Below are 14,261 nucleotides of genomic sequence, written 5' to 3'. Positions count from 1 at the left end.
AACTGGGGAGATATGAGAGCAGTGAGCTCCAGTGGAGCAATCGGTTAGTGTGCGGTACTTATACAGCAGTACTTGCATTGAGGCATGCCGAGGTTGTGAGTTAGAGCCCCACCTGGAGCAGCTTACTGGTTTTTCATAAACCATTTCACTAAAAGTAAAGATTAAACTCAGGGGAAAGACGGCCCTTGCTAGAGAGTTTTTACTTCTTTTCAGGATCTGCGTGTCCGACTCTTCCAGGTGCAAATATCACAATCCTATTCGATGCTCCTTATAAACATTCCATGATGTGCCGTCTTGCATAGCATGCAAACACCACATCAGTGCATTTAAAAATACATTTGTAGAATAATAAATATGATGAAAACATTGTTGTCACGGGATAGCCATATACTGAGGAGCTGCAAACAGTGCTGTATCAGCTACTTACAATAAAATTTAACTGAAAGACATATCAAAAGAAGAGCGTCATCATATTAATGTTTCTAGTCAACATAAGAGTTGCACCATACAGCTTATGGTGCTTTCTGCTCAGATTGTGCCTCCAATCCCACATTGATTTTTTTTATTCTTTGCAGTTTAAAAAAACAATTCATGCTCAAAGTTAACTTTTTAAAACCATTCAACCTAATATATTTATTTCTCTAACTTGTGAATGTGGTCCATGTTCTCTTTTCCTCATCCCCATCACGATACTCCTTTTCCCGAAATCAGGTTCACTTCTTTATCCAGCCCACCCATCCAAGGTCACCAAATCTATGAAGCGATTCTGCTTTTTCTCACATTCTCTCTATGTACAAGATACCTTGTATCATTTGAATGGACAGCAGGAGAGTCGGATATTTATGGTTAGTGGGGGTGGGGTTTTGAAGATTAACCTCATTTGACTAAGAGCCGGGGCATCTGGGAGGAAAAGTATTTTAAGGGGAATGAAGTTCACATCTCCTTGGTGAAATTTCTAGATCCTTATTTCATCCTTTCTGTGGATGCAGACTCAGTCGGAACAGAGGTCATAGTCCTCGCTCTGACTTTCAAAGGAACTTCAAATATGCATGGCTTATTTGGCTTTGCCCGGCAGGGCTTGCCCGGCGGGGTGAGAATGGCGTTTGTCAGGCGTTCGTCAGGCGATCGGAAGGGGTGAGGCGATAGTTTATGGTTCAATGGTTTTCATGAAGTCTTCTTGATACGATGAAAGCAGGAAAGGGAAGCTTGTCAATAAGCAAACTTAAGACAAGGTGTGACTCCTAGAAAGAATGACTTGGAAACAACATACAGAAACTCACATATAAAAAGGCCCTGATGAGGCTTGAACTCATGACCCCTGGTTTACAAGACCAGTGCTCTGCCACTGAGCTACAAGGCCAGCCTGCCTGCAGTATGTAAATCGCTTCATGTATTCTTACTGCGGTATGAAGATATCTATGATTTTGAGACTCTGTATGGAAATGCAGTTGCATTTGAATGTCTACATGCGTGCACAAATTGAAGAGCATGCTTAAGACACTTTTCTTGGAAGTAGGAAAAACTCCATTTTGATTTGAGAACATAAGAGTATTCACATTTATGACCATACTGATAGCTCTAGTTAGTATGTCCACAATCAGTGACAGATAGAGAACTCACTTATTAGAAGTGATCTGTCTCTGTGGGGCAGACATATGTCAACAGTCATACACTTGAGATGGCTGAAACTTTAGGAGTAAGAGCTGCTTTCTTATCAGTCTATCTATCCAAACTGGTTAGAAGTAACCCTGGGCGTCCGAATCGGCTACGCCCACGGAGTAGGCGTAGTGTTGCCTTCTACGAATTTTGCGTAGACAGCGTAGCCGGCAACACTACGCCCACTCCGTGTGCATAGCCGATTCGGCCGCCACCCGCCTCCCTCCCGCCCTCCCCTACATACATTATTTAAGCAACTAACCTTAATAAAACAATTTTTAAAGCACTTACCATGTCCGGGGCTCTTCCGGGGCTCCCTCTTGGAATAGCGTCCCTTCCTGGATACCAATGCGCATGCGCGGCCTCCCGCGCATGCGCATTTCTCGGGAGAAATGCGCATGCGCGGCCGCCCGCGCATGCGCATTGGTATCCAGGACGACGCTATTCCAAGAGGGAGCCCCGGACGAGCCCCGGACACGGTAAGTGCTTTAAAATTGTTTTATTAAGGGTAGTTGCTTAAATAATGTATGTAGGGGAGAGCGGGAGGGAGGTGCGTAGTGGGGCTACGCGGAGTGCGGGAGTGGGCGTAGCTTCTCGCCCACTCCGCGTAGCTCCGCGGAGCCCCACTACGCCCACTACAACCAGGGTTAGTTAGAAGGCCAGGAGTGAGGGAAAGGCAATCCTCTGGACACTTCATGAAAGATCTAATTTCAATTAAGCACAAAACACTTCCCTTAATTTGACATAATTGCCAAAATGGAATAGTCAGTTGGGCCCTTCTAGTGGATTATGGCTGTGTCTTGAAAGAGAGTGTAATTGTACTACGAGACATGCCCACCTTCAAAAGCGTGTCTGATGGCGTTCCGACGAAGGTGGGATTCGAACCCACGCGTGCAGAGCACAATGGATTAGCAGTCCATCGCCTTAACCACTCGGCCACCTCGTCTGCCTTAGGTTACTATGTTTCATTTTTTAGGAAATTCTTACGATGTGCTAATTACAAATAATCATAAGTTTCTCCTAGACTGTGTCAGAACTGGCAAATATATGTGGTGTTCAATAGACAGAGCACATGATATAGCAGAATTATCAAATCTGTTCCATTAGGACTGTAGTTTTTAATAGTCATGATAACATGCTAGCATGTGAGTCGATCTTGCACAGTGAATAAGGGAGCAGTGCCAGTATCTACTTGGTCAGCTCTAGATGGCTCAACTGGGGAGGTATGAGCACAGTGAGCTCCAGTGGCGCAATCGGTTAGCGCACGGTACTTATACAGCAGTACTTGCATTGAGGCATGCCGAGGTTGTGAGTTCGAGCCTCACCTGGATCAGCTTACTGGTTTTTCATAAACCATTTCACTAAAAGTAAAGATTAAACTCAGGGGAAAGACGGCCCTTGCTAGAGAGTTTTTACTTCTTTTCAGGATCTGCGTGTCCGACTCTTCCAGGTGCAAATATCACAATCCTATTTGATGCTCCTTATAAACATTCCATGATGTGCCGTCTTGCATAGCATGCAAACACCACATCAGTGCATTTAAAAATACATTTGTAGAATAATAAATATGATGAAAACATTGTTGTCACGGGATAACCATATACTGAGGAGCTGCAAACAGTGCTGTATCAGCTACTTACAATAAAATTTAACTGAAAGACATATCAAAAGAAGAGCGTCATCATATTAATGTTTCTAGTCAACATAAGAGTTGCACCATAGCAGCTTATGGTGCTTTCTGCTCAGATTGTGCCTCCAATCCCACATTGATTTTTTTTATTCTTTGCAGTTTAAAAAAACAATTCATGCTCAAAGTTAACTTTTTAAAACCATTCAACCTAATATATTTATTTCTCTAACTTGTGAATGTGGTCCATGTTCTCTTTTCCTCATCCCCATCACGATACTCCTTTTCCCGAAATCAGGTTCACTTCTTTATCCAGCCCACCCATCCAACGTCACCAAATCTATGAAGCGATTCTGCTTTTTCTCACATTCTCTCTATGTACAAGATACCTTGTATCATTTGAATGGACAGCAGGAGAGTCGGATATTTATGGTTAGTGGGGGTGGGGTTTTGAAGATTAACCTCATTTGACTAAGAGCCGGGGCATCTGGGAGGAAAAGTATTTTAAGAGGGATGAAGTTCACATCTCCTTGGTGAAATTTCTAGATCCTTATTTCATCCTTTCTGTGGATGCAGACTCAGTCGGAACAGAGGTCATAGTCCTCGCTCTGACTTTCAAAGGAACTTCAAATATGCATGGCTTATTTGGCTTTGCCCGGCAGGGCTTGCCCGGCGGGGTGAGAATGGCGTTTGTCAGGCGTTCGTCAGGCGATCGGAAGGGGTGAGGCGATAGTTTATGGTTCAATGGTTTTCATGAAGTCTTCTTGATACGATGAAAGCAGGAAAGGGAAGCTTGTCAATAAGCAAACTTAAGACAAGGTGTGACTCCTAGAAAGAATGACTTGGAAACAACATACAGAAACTCACATATAAAAAGGCCCTGATGAGGCTTGAACTCATGACCCCTGGTTTACAAGACCAGTGCTCTGCCACTGAGCTACAAGGCCAGCCTGCCTGCAGTATGTAAATCGCTTCATGTATTCTTACTGCGGTATGAAGATATCTATGATTTTGAGACTCTGTATGGAAATGCAGTTGCATTTGAATGTCTACATGCGTGCACAAATTGAAGAGTATGCTTAAGACACTTTTCTTGGAAGTAGGAAAAACTCCATTTTGATTTGAGAACATAAGAGTATTCACATTTATGACCATACTGATAGCTCTAGTTAGTATGTCCACAATCAGTGACAGATAGAGAACTCACTTATTAGAAGTGATCTGTCTCTGTGGGGCAGACATATGTCAACAGTCATACACTTGAGATGGCTGAAACTTTAGGAGTAAGAGCTGCTTTCTTATCAGTCTATCTATCCAAACTGGTTAGAAGTAACCCTGGGCGTCCGAATCGGCTACGCCCACGGAGTAGGCGTAGTGTTGCCTTCTACGCATTTTGCGTAGACAGCGTAGCCGGCAACACTACGCCCACTCCGTGTGCGTAGCCGATTCGGCCGCCACCCGCCTCCCTCCCGCCCTCCCCTACATACATTATTTAAGCAACTAACCTTAATAAAACAATTTTTAAAGCACTTACCATGTCCGGGGCTCTTCCGGGGCTCCCTCTTGGAATAGCGTCCCTTCCTGGATACCAATGCGCATGCGCGGCCTCCCGCGCATGCGCATTGGTATCCAGGACGACGCTATTCCAAGAGGGAGCCCCGGACGAGCCCCGGACACGGTAAGTGCTTTAAAATTGTTTTATTAATGGTAGTTGCTTAAATAATGTATGTAGGGGAGAGCGGGAGGGAGGTGCGTATTGGGGCTACGCGGAGTGCGGGAGTGGGCGTAGCTTCTCGCCCACTCCGCGTAGCTCCGCGGAGCCCCACTACGCCCACTACGACCAGGGTTAGTGAGAAGGCCAGGAGTGAGGGAAAGGCAATCCTCTGGACACTTCATGAAAGATCTAATTTCAATTAAGCAAAAAAAACTTCCCTTAATTTGACATAATTGCCAAAATGGAATAGTCAGTTGGGCCCTTCTAGTGGATTATGGCTGTGTCTTGAAAGAGAGTGTAATTGTACTACGATACATGCCCACCTTCAAAAGAGTGTCTGATGGCGTTCCGACGAAGGTGGGATTCGAAACCACGCGTGCAGAGCACAATGGATTAGCAGTCCATCGCCTTGACCACTCAGCCACCTCGTCTGCCTTAGGTGACTATGTTTCATTTTTTAGGAAATTCTTACGATGTGCTAATTACAAATAATCATAAGTTTCTCCTAGACTGTGTCAGAACTGGCAAATATATGTGGTGTTCAATAGACAGAGCACATGATATAGCAGAATTATCAAATCTGTTCCATTAGGACTGTAGTTTTTAATAGTCATGATAACATGCTAGCATGTGAGTCGATCTTGCACAGTGAATAAGGGAGCAGTGCCAGTATCTACTTGGTCAGCTCTAGATGGCTCAACTGGGGAGATATGAGAGCAGTGAGCTCCAGTGGAGCAATCGGTTAGTGTGCGGTACTTATACAGCAGTACTTGCATTGAGGCATGCCGAGGTTGTGAGTTAGAGCCTCACCTGGAGCAGCTTACTGGTTTTTCATAAACCATTTCACTAAAAGTAAAGATTAAACTCAGGGGAAAGACGGCCCTTGCTAGAGAGTTTTTACTTCTTTTCAGGATCTGCGTGTCCGACTCTTCCAGGTGCAAATATCACAATCCTATTCGATGCTCCTTATAAACATTCCATGATGTGCCGTCTTGCATAGCATGCAAACACCACATCAGTGCATTTAAAAATACATTTGTAGAATAATAAATATGATGAAAACATTGTTGTCACGGGATAGCCATATACTGAGGAGCTGCAAACAGTGCTGTATCAGCTACTTACAATAAAATTTAACTGAAAGACATATCAAAAGAAGAGCGTCATCATATTAATGTTTCTAGTCAACATAAGAGTTGCACCATAGCAGCTTATGGTGCTTTCTGCTCAGATTGTGCCTCCAATCCCACATTGATTTTTTTTATTCTTTGCAGTTTAAAAAAACAATTCATGCTCAAAGTTAACTTTTTAAAACCATTCAACCTAATATATTTATTTCTCTAACTTGTGAATGTGGTCCATGTTCTCTTTTCCTCATCCCCATCACGATACTCCTTTTCCCGAAATCAGGTTCACTTCTTTATCCAGCCCACCCATCCAAGGTCACCAAATCTATGAAGCGATTCTGCTTTTTCTCACATTCTCTCTATGTACAAGATACCTTGTATCATTTGAATGGACAGCAGGAGAGTCGGATATTTATGGTTAGTGGGGGTGGGGTTTTGAAGATTAACCTCATTTGACTAAGAGCCGGGGCATCTGGGAGGAAAAGTATTTTAAGGGGAATGAAGTTCACATCTCCTTGGTGAAATTTCTAGATCCTTATTTCATCCTTTCTGTGGATGCAGACTCAGTCGGAACAGAGGTCATAGTCCTCGCTCTGACTTTCAAAGGAACTTCAAATATGCATGGCTTATTTGGCTTTGCCCGGCAGGGCTTGCCCGGCGGGGTGAGAATGGCGTTTGTCAGGTGTTCGTCAGGCGATCGGAAGGGGTGAGGCGATAGTTTATGGTTCAATGGTTTTCATGAAGTCTTCTTGATACGATGAAAGCAGGAAAGGGAAGCTTGTCAATAAGCAAACTTAAGACAAGGTGTGACTCCTAGAAAGAATGACTTGGAAACAACATACAGAAACTCACATATAAAAAGGCCCTGATGAGGCTTGAACTCATGACCCCTGGTTTACAAGACCAGTGCTCTGCCACTGAGCTACAAGGCCAGCCTGCCTGCAGTATGTAAATCGCTTCATGTATTCTTACTGCGGTATGAAGATATCTATGATTTTGAGACTCTGTATGGAAATGCAGTTGCATTTGAATGTCTACATGCGTGCACAAATTGAAGAGCATGCTTAAGACACTTTTCTTGCAAGTAGGAAAAACTCCATTTTGATTTGAGAACATAAGAGTATTCACATTTATGACCATACTGATAGCTCTAGTTAGTATGTCCACAATCAGTGACAGATAGAGAACTCACTTATTAGAAGTGATCTGTCTCTGTGGGGCAGACATATGTCAACAGTCATACACTTGAGATGGCTGAAACTTTAGGAGTAAGAGCTGCTTTCTTATCAGTCTATCTATCCAAACTGGTTAGAAGTAACCCTGGGCGTCCGAATCGGCTACGCCCACGGAGTAGGCGTAGTGTTGCCTTCTACGAATTTTGCGTAGACAGCGTAGCCGGCAACACTACGCCCACTCCGTGTGCATAGCCGATTCGGCCGCCACCCGCCTCCCTCCCGCCCTCCCCTACATACATTATTTAAGCAACTAACCTTAATAAAACAATTTTTAAAGCACTTACCATGTCCGGGGCTCTTCCGGGGCTCCCTCTTGGAATAGCGTCCCTTCCTGGATACCAATGCGCATGCGCGGCCTCGCGCGCATGCGCATTTCTCGGGAGAAATGCGCATGCGCGGCCGCCCGCGCATGCGCATTGGTATCCAGGACGACGCTATTCCAAGAGGGAGCCCCGGACGAGCCCCGGACACGGTAAGTGCTTTAAAATTGTTTTATTAAGGGTAGTTGCTTAAATAATGTATGTAGGGGAGAGCGGGAGGGAGGTGCGTAGTGGGGCTACGCGGAGTGCGGGAGTGGGCGTAGCTTCTCGCCCACTCCGCGTAGCTCCGCGGAGCCCCACTACGCCCACTACAACCAGGGTTAGTTAGAAGGCCAGGAGTGAGGGAAAGGCAATCCTCTGGACACTTCATGAAAGATCTAATTTCAATTAAGCACAAAACACTTCCCTTAATTTGACATAATTGCCAAAATGGAATAGTCAGTTGGGCCCTTCTAGTGGATTATGGCTGTGTCTTGAAAGAGAGTGTAATTGTACTACGAGACATGCCCACCTTCAAAAGCATGTCTGATGGCATTCCGACGAAGGTGTGATTCGAACCCACGCGTGCAGAGCACAATGGATTAGCAGTCCATCGCCTTAACCACTCGGCCACCTCGTCTGCCTTAGGTGACTATGTTTCATTTTTTAGGAAATTCTTACGATGTGCTAATTACAAATAATCATAAGTTTCTCCTAGACTGTGTCAGAACTGGCAATTATATGTGGTGTTCAATAGACAGAGCACATGATATAGCAGAATTATCAAATCTGTTCCATTAGGACTGTAGTTTTTAATAGTCATGATAACATGCTAGCATGTGAGTCGATCTTGCACAGTGAATAAGGGAGCAGTGCCAGTATCTACTTGGTCAGCTCTAGATGGCTCAACTGGGGAGGTATGAGCACAGTGAGCTCCAGTGGCGCAATCGGTTAGCGCGCGGTACTTATACAGCTGTACTTGCATTGAGGCATGCCGAGGTTGTGAGTTCGAGCCTCACCTGGAGCAGCTTACTGGTTTTTCATAAACCATTTCACTAAAAGTAAAGATTAAACTCAGGGGAAAGACGGCCCTTGCTAGAGAGTTTTTACTTCTTTTCAGGATCTGCGTGTCCGACTCTTCCAGGTGCAAATATCACAATCCTATTTGATGCTCCTTATAAACATTCCATGATGTGCCGTCTTGCATAGCATGCAAACACCACATCAGTGCATTTAAAAATACATTTGTAGAATAATAAATATGATGAAAACATTGTTGTCACGGGATAACCATATACTGAGGAGCTGCAAACAGTGCTGTATCAGCTACTTACAATAAAATTTAACTGAAAGACATATCAAAAGAAGAGCGTCATCATATTAATGTTTCTAGTCAACATAAGAGTTGCACCATAGCAGCTTATGGTGCTTTCTGCTCAGATTGTGCCTCCAATCCCACATTGATTTTTTTTATTCTTTGCAGTTTAAAAAAACAATTCATGCTCAAAGTTAACTTTTTAAAACCATTCAACCTAATATATTTATTTCTCTAACTTGTGAATGTGGTCCATGTTCTCTTTTCCTCATCCCCATCACGATACTCCTTTTCCCGAAATCAGGTTCACTTCTTTATCCAGCCCACCCATCCAACGTCACCAAATCTATGAAGCGATTCTGCTTTTTCTCACATTCTCTCTATGTACAAGATACCTTGTATCATTTGAATGGACAGCAGGAGAGTCGGATATTTATGGTTAGTGGGGGTGGGGTTTTGAAGATTAACCTCATTTGACTAAGAGCCGGGGCATCTGGGAGGAAAAGTATTTTAAGAGGGATGAAGTTCACATCTCCTTGGTGAAATTTCTAGATCCTTATTTCATCCTTTCTGTGGATGCAGACTCAGTCGGAACAGAGGTCATAGTCCTCGCTCTGACTTTCAAAGGAACTTCAAATATGCATGGCTTATTTGGCTTTGCCCGGCAGGGCTTGCCCGGCGGGGTGAGAATGGCGTTTGTCAGGCGTTCGTCAGGCGATCGGAAGGGGTGAGGCGATAGTTTATGGTTCAATGGTTTTCATGAAGTCTTCTTGATACGATGAAAGCAGGAAAGGGAAGCTTGTCAATAAGCAAACTGAAGACAAGGTGTGACTCCTAGAAAGAATGACTTGGAAACAACATACAGAAACTCACATATAAAAAGGCCCTGATGAGGCTTGAACGCATGACCCCTGGTTTACAAGACCAGTGCTCTGCCACTGAGCTACAAGGCCAGCCTGCCTGCAGTATGTAAATCGCTTCATGTATTCTTACTGCGGTATGAAGATATCTATGATTTTGAGACTCTGTATGGAAATGCAGTTGCATTTGAATGTCTACATGCGTGCACAAATTGAAGAGCATGCTTAAGACACTTTTCATGGAAGTAGGAAAAACTCCATTTTGATTTGAGAACATAAGAGTATTCACATTTATGACCATACTGATAGCTCTAGTTAGTATGTCCACAATCAGTGACAGATAGAGAACTCACTTATTAGAAGTGATCTGTCTCTGTGGGGCAGACATATGTCAACAGTCATACACTTGAGATGGCTGAAACTTTAGGAGTAAGAGCTGCTTTCTTATCAGTCTATCTATCCAAACTGGTTAGAAGTAACCCTGGGCGTCCGAATCGGCTACGCCCACGGAGTAGGCGTAGTGTTGCCTTCTACGCATTTTGCGTAGACAGCGTAGCCGGCAACACTACGCCCACTCCGTGTGCATAGCCGATTCGGCCGCCACCCGCCTCCCTCCCGCCCTCCCCTACATACATTATTTAAGCAACTAACCTTAATAAAACAATTTTTAAAGCACTTACCATGTCCGGGGCTCTTCCGGGGCTCCCTCTTGGAATAGCGTCCCTTCCTGGATACCAATGCGCATGCGCGGCCTCCCGCGCATGCGCATTTCTCGGGAGAAATGCGCATGCGCGGCCGCCCGCGCATGCGCATTGGTATCCAGGACGACGCTATTCCAAGAGGGAGCCCCGGACGAGCCCCGGACACGGTAAGTGCTTTAAAATTGTTTTATTAAGGGTAGTTGCTTAAATAATGTATGTAGGGGAGAGCGGGAGGGAGGTGCGTAGTGGGGCTACGCGGAGTGCGGGAGTGGGCGTAGCTTCTCGCCCACTCCGCGTAGCTCCGCGGAGCCCCACTACGCCCACTACGACCAGGGTTAGTTAGAAGGCCAGGAGTGAGGGAAAGGCAATCCTCTGGACACTTCATGAAAGATCTAATTTCAATTAAGCACAAAACACTTCCCTTAATTTGACATAATTGCCAAAATGGAATAGTCAGTTGGGCCCTTCTAGTGGATTATGGCTGTGTCTTGAAAGAGAGTGTAATTGTACTACGAGACATGCCCACCTTCAAAAGAGTGTCTGATGGCGTTCCGACGAAGGTGGGATTCGAACCCACGCGTGCAGAGCACAATGGATTAGCAGTCCATCGCCTTAACCACTCGGCCACCTCGTCTGCCTTAGGTGACTATGTTTCATTTTTTAGGAAATTCTTACGATGTGCTAATTACAAATAATCATAAGTTTCTCCTAGACTGTGTCAGAACTGGCAAATATATGTGGTGTTCAATAGACAGAGCACATGATATAGCAGAATTATCAAATCTGTTCCATTAGGACTGTAGTTTTTAATAGTCATGATAACATGCTAGCATGTGAGTCGATCTTGCACAGTGAATAAGGGAGCAGTGCCAGTATCTACTTGGTCAGCTCTAGATAGCTCAACTGGGGATGTATGAGAACAGTGAGCTCCAGTGGCGCAATCGGTTAGCGTGCGGTACTTATACAGCAGTACTTGCATTGAGGCATGCCGAGGTTGTGAGTTCGAGCCTCACCTGGAGCAGCTTACTAGTTTTTCATGAACCATTTCACTAAAAGTAAAGATTAAACTCAGGGGAAAGACGGCCCTTGCTAGAGAGTTTTTACTTCTTTTCAGGATCTGCGTGTCCGACTCTTCCAGGTGCAAATATCACAATCCTATTTGATGCTCCTTATAAACATTCCATGATGTGCCGTCTTGCATAGCATGCAAACACCACATCAGTGCATTTAAAAATACATTTGTAGAATAATAAATATGATGAAAACATTGTTGTCACGGGATAACCATATACTGAGGAGCTGCAAACAGTGCTGTATCAGCTACTTACAATAAAATTTAACTGAAAGACATATCAAAAGAAGAGCGTCATCATATTAATGTTTCTAGTCAACATAAGAGTTGCACCATAGCAGCTTATGGTGCTTTCTGCTCAGATTGTGCCTCCAATCCCACATTGATTTTTTTTATTCTTTGCAGTTTAAAAAAACAATTCATGCTCAAAGTTAACTTTTTAAAACCATTCAACCTAATATATTTATTTCTCTAACTTGTGAATGTGGTCCATGTTCTCTTTTCCTCATCCCCATCACGATACTCCTTTTCCCGAAATCAGGTTCACTTCTTTATCCAGCCCACCCATCCAACGTCACCAAATCTATGAAGCGATTCTGCTTTTTCTCACATTCTCTCTATGTACAAGATACCTTGTATCATTTGAATGGACAGCAGGAGAGTCGGATATTTATGGTTAGTGGGGGTGGGGTTTTGAAGATTAACCTCATTTGACTAAGAGCCGGGGCATCTGGGAGGAAAAGTATTTTAAGAGGGATGAAGTTCACATCTCCTTGGTGAAATTTCTAGATCCTTATTTCATCCTTTCTGTGGATGCAGACTCAGTCGGAACAGAGGTCATAGTCCTCGCTCTGACTTTCAAAGGAACTTCAAATATGCATGGCTTATTTGGCTTTGCCCGGCAGGGCTTGCCCGGCGGGGTGAGAATGGCGTTTGTCAGGCGTTCGTCAGGCGATCGGAAGGGGTGAGGCGATAGTTTATGGTTCAATGGTTTTCATGAAGTCTTCTTGATACGATGAAAGCAGGAAAGGGAAGCTTGTCAATAAGCAAACTTAAGACAAGGTGTGACTCCTAGAAAGAATGACTTGGAAACAACATACAGAAACTCACATATAAAAAGGCCCTGATGAGGCTTGAACGCATGACCCCTGGTTTACAAGACCAGTGCTCTGCCACTGAGCTACAAGGCCAGCCTGCCTGCAGTATGTAAATCGCTTCATGTATTCTTACTGCGGTATGAAGATATCTATGATTTTGAGACTCTGTATGGAAATGCAGTTGCATTTGAATGTCTACATGCGTGCACAAATTGAAGAGCATGCTTAAGACACTTTTCATGGAAGTAGGAAAAACTCCATTTTGATTTGAGAACATAAGAGTATTCACATTTATGACCATACTGATAGCTCTAGTTAGTATGTCCACAATCAGTGACAGATAGAGAACTCACTTATTAGAAGTGATCTGTCTCTGTGGGGCAGACATATGTCAACAGTCATACACTTGAGATGGCTGAAACTTTAGGAGTAAGAGCTGCTTTCTTATCAGTCTATCTATCCAAACTGGTTAGAAGTAACCCTGGGCGTCCGAATCGGCTACGCCCACGGAGTAGGCGTAGTGTTGCCTTCTACGCATTTTGCGTAGACAGCGTAGCCGGCAACACTACGCCCACTCCGTGTGCATAGCCGATTCGGCCGCCACCCGCCTCCCTCCCGCCCTCCCCTACATACATTATTTAAGCAACTAACCTTAATAAAACAATTTTTAAAGCACTTACCATGTCCGGGGCTCTTCCGGGGCTCCCTCTTGGAATAGCGTCCCTTCCTGGATACCAATGCGCATGCGCGGCCTCCCGCGCATGCGCATTTCTCGGGAGAAATGCGCATGCGCGGCCGCCCGCGCATGCGCATTGGTATCCAGGACGACGCTATTCCAAGAGGGAGCCCCGGACGAGCCCCGGACACGGTAAGTGCTTTAAAATTGTTTTATTAAGGGTAGTTGCTTAAATAATGTATGTAGGGGAGAGCGGGAGGGAGGTGCGTAGTGGGGCTACGCGGAGTGCGGGAGTGGGCGTAGCTTCTCGCCCACTCCGCGTAGCTCCGCGGAGCCCCACTACGCCCACTACGACCAGGGTTAGTTAGAAGGCCAGGAGTGAGGGAAAGGCAATCCTCTGGACACTTCATGAAAGATCTAATTTCAATTAAGCACAAAACACTTCCCTTAATTTGACATAATTGCCAAAATGGAATAGTCAGTTGGGCCCTTCTAGTGGATTATGGCTGTGTCTTGAAAGAGAGTGTAATTGTACTACGAGACATGCCCACCTTCAAAAGAGTGTCTGATGGCGTTCCGACGAAGGTGGGATTCGAACCCACGCGTGCAGAGCACAATGGATTAGCAGTCCATCGCCTTAACCACTCGGCCACCTCGTCTGCCTTAGGTGACTATGTTTCATTTTTTAGGAAATTCTTACGATGTGCTAATTACAAATAATCATAAGTTTCTCCTAGACTGTGTCAGAACTGGCAAATATATGTGGTGTTCAATAGACAGAGCACATGATATAGCAGAATTATCAAATCTGTTCCATTAGGACTGTAGTTTTTAATAGTCATGATAACATGCTAGCATGTGAGTCGATCTTGCACAGTGAAT

The 14,261-nt window shown here is 44.5% G+C and overlaps 13 non-coding genes across 13 annotated transcripts; 3 read left to right on the top strand and 10 right to left on the bottom strand.

The window, feature by feature from the left end:
• Positions 1–1,288: 1,288 nt before the first annotated feature.
• TRNAT-UGU (transfer RNA threonine (anticodon UGU)) lies at positions 1,289–1,360 on the bottom strand. Its single transcript has one exon. It is a non-coding gene; the product is annotated as a tRNA-Thr (tRNA).
• Positions 1,361–2,520: 1,160 nt separating this feature from the next.
• On the bottom strand, positions 2,521–2,602 carry TRNAS-GCU (transfer RNA serine (anticodon GCU)). The gene has a single exon. It is a non-coding gene; the product is annotated as a tRNA-Ser (tRNA).
• A 292-nt stretch (positions 2,603–2,894) lies between these two features.
• TRNAI-UAU (transfer RNA isoleucine (anticodon UAU)) lies at positions 2,895–2,989 on the top strand. Its single transcript has 2 exons — positions 2,895–2,932; positions 2,954–2,989. It is a non-coding gene; the product is annotated as a tRNA-Ile (tRNA).
• A 1,169-nt stretch (positions 2,990–4,158) lies between these two features.
• Positions 4,159–4,230, bottom strand: TRNAT-UGU (transfer RNA threonine (anticodon UGU)). The gene has a single exon. It is a non-coding gene; the product is annotated as a tRNA-Thr (tRNA).
• A 1,116-nt stretch (positions 4,231–5,346) lies between these two features.
• Positions 5,347–5,428, bottom strand: TRNAS-GCU (transfer RNA serine (anticodon GCU)). Its single transcript has one exon. It is a non-coding gene; the product is annotated as a tRNA-Ser (tRNA).
• Positions 5,429–6,984: 1,556 nt separating this feature from the next.
• Positions 6,985–7,056, bottom strand: TRNAT-UGU (transfer RNA threonine (anticodon UGU)). The gene has a single exon. It is a non-coding gene; the product is annotated as a tRNA-Thr (tRNA).
• A 1,160-nt stretch (positions 7,057–8,216) lies between these two features.
• TRNAS-GCU (transfer RNA serine (anticodon GCU)) lies at positions 8,217–8,298 on the bottom strand. Its single transcript has one exon. It is a non-coding gene; the product is annotated as a tRNA-Ser (tRNA).
• A 292-nt stretch (positions 8,299–8,590) lies between these two features.
• Positions 8,591–8,685, top strand: TRNAI-UAU (transfer RNA isoleucine (anticodon UAU)). Its single transcript has 2 exons — positions 8,591–8,628; positions 8,650–8,685. It is a non-coding gene; the product is annotated as a tRNA-Ile (tRNA).
• A 1,169-nt stretch (positions 8,686–9,854) lies between these two features.
• On the bottom strand, positions 9,855–9,926 carry TRNAT-UGU (transfer RNA threonine (anticodon UGU)). The gene has a single exon. It is a non-coding gene; the product is annotated as a tRNA-Thr (tRNA).
• Positions 9,927–11,086: 1,160 nt separating this feature from the next.
• On the bottom strand, positions 11,087–11,168 carry TRNAS-GCU (transfer RNA serine (anticodon GCU)). Its single transcript has one exon. It is a non-coding gene; the product is annotated as a tRNA-Ser (tRNA).
• Positions 11,169–11,460: 292 nt separating this feature from the next.
• Positions 11,461–11,555, top strand: TRNAI-UAU (transfer RNA isoleucine (anticodon UAU)). The gene is made up of 2 exons: positions 11,461–11,498; positions 11,520–11,555. It is a non-coding gene; the product is annotated as a tRNA-Ile (tRNA).
• A 1,169-nt stretch (positions 11,556–12,724) lies between these two features.
• On the bottom strand, positions 12,725–12,796 carry TRNAT-UGU (transfer RNA threonine (anticodon UGU)). The gene has a single exon. It is a non-coding gene; the product is annotated as a tRNA-Thr (tRNA).
• A 1,160-nt stretch (positions 12,797–13,956) lies between these two features.
• TRNAS-GCU (transfer RNA serine (anticodon GCU)) lies at positions 13,957–14,038 on the bottom strand. Its single transcript has one exon. It is a non-coding gene; the product is annotated as a tRNA-Ser (tRNA).
• Between the last annotated feature and the right edge of the window lie 223 nt (positions 14,039–14,261).

This window comes from Lissotriton helveticus, chromosome 5_1, assembly GCF_964261635.1.
Source record: "Lissotriton helveticus chromosome 5_1, aLisHel1.1, whole genome shotgun sequence".
Classification (NCBI taxonomy): Eukaryota; Metazoa; Chordata; class Amphibia; order Caudata; family Salamandridae; genus Lissotriton; species Lissotriton helveticus.
Note: the sequence above shows the minus strand (reverse complement) of the source record. Positions and strands in the feature narration are given on the sequence as shown.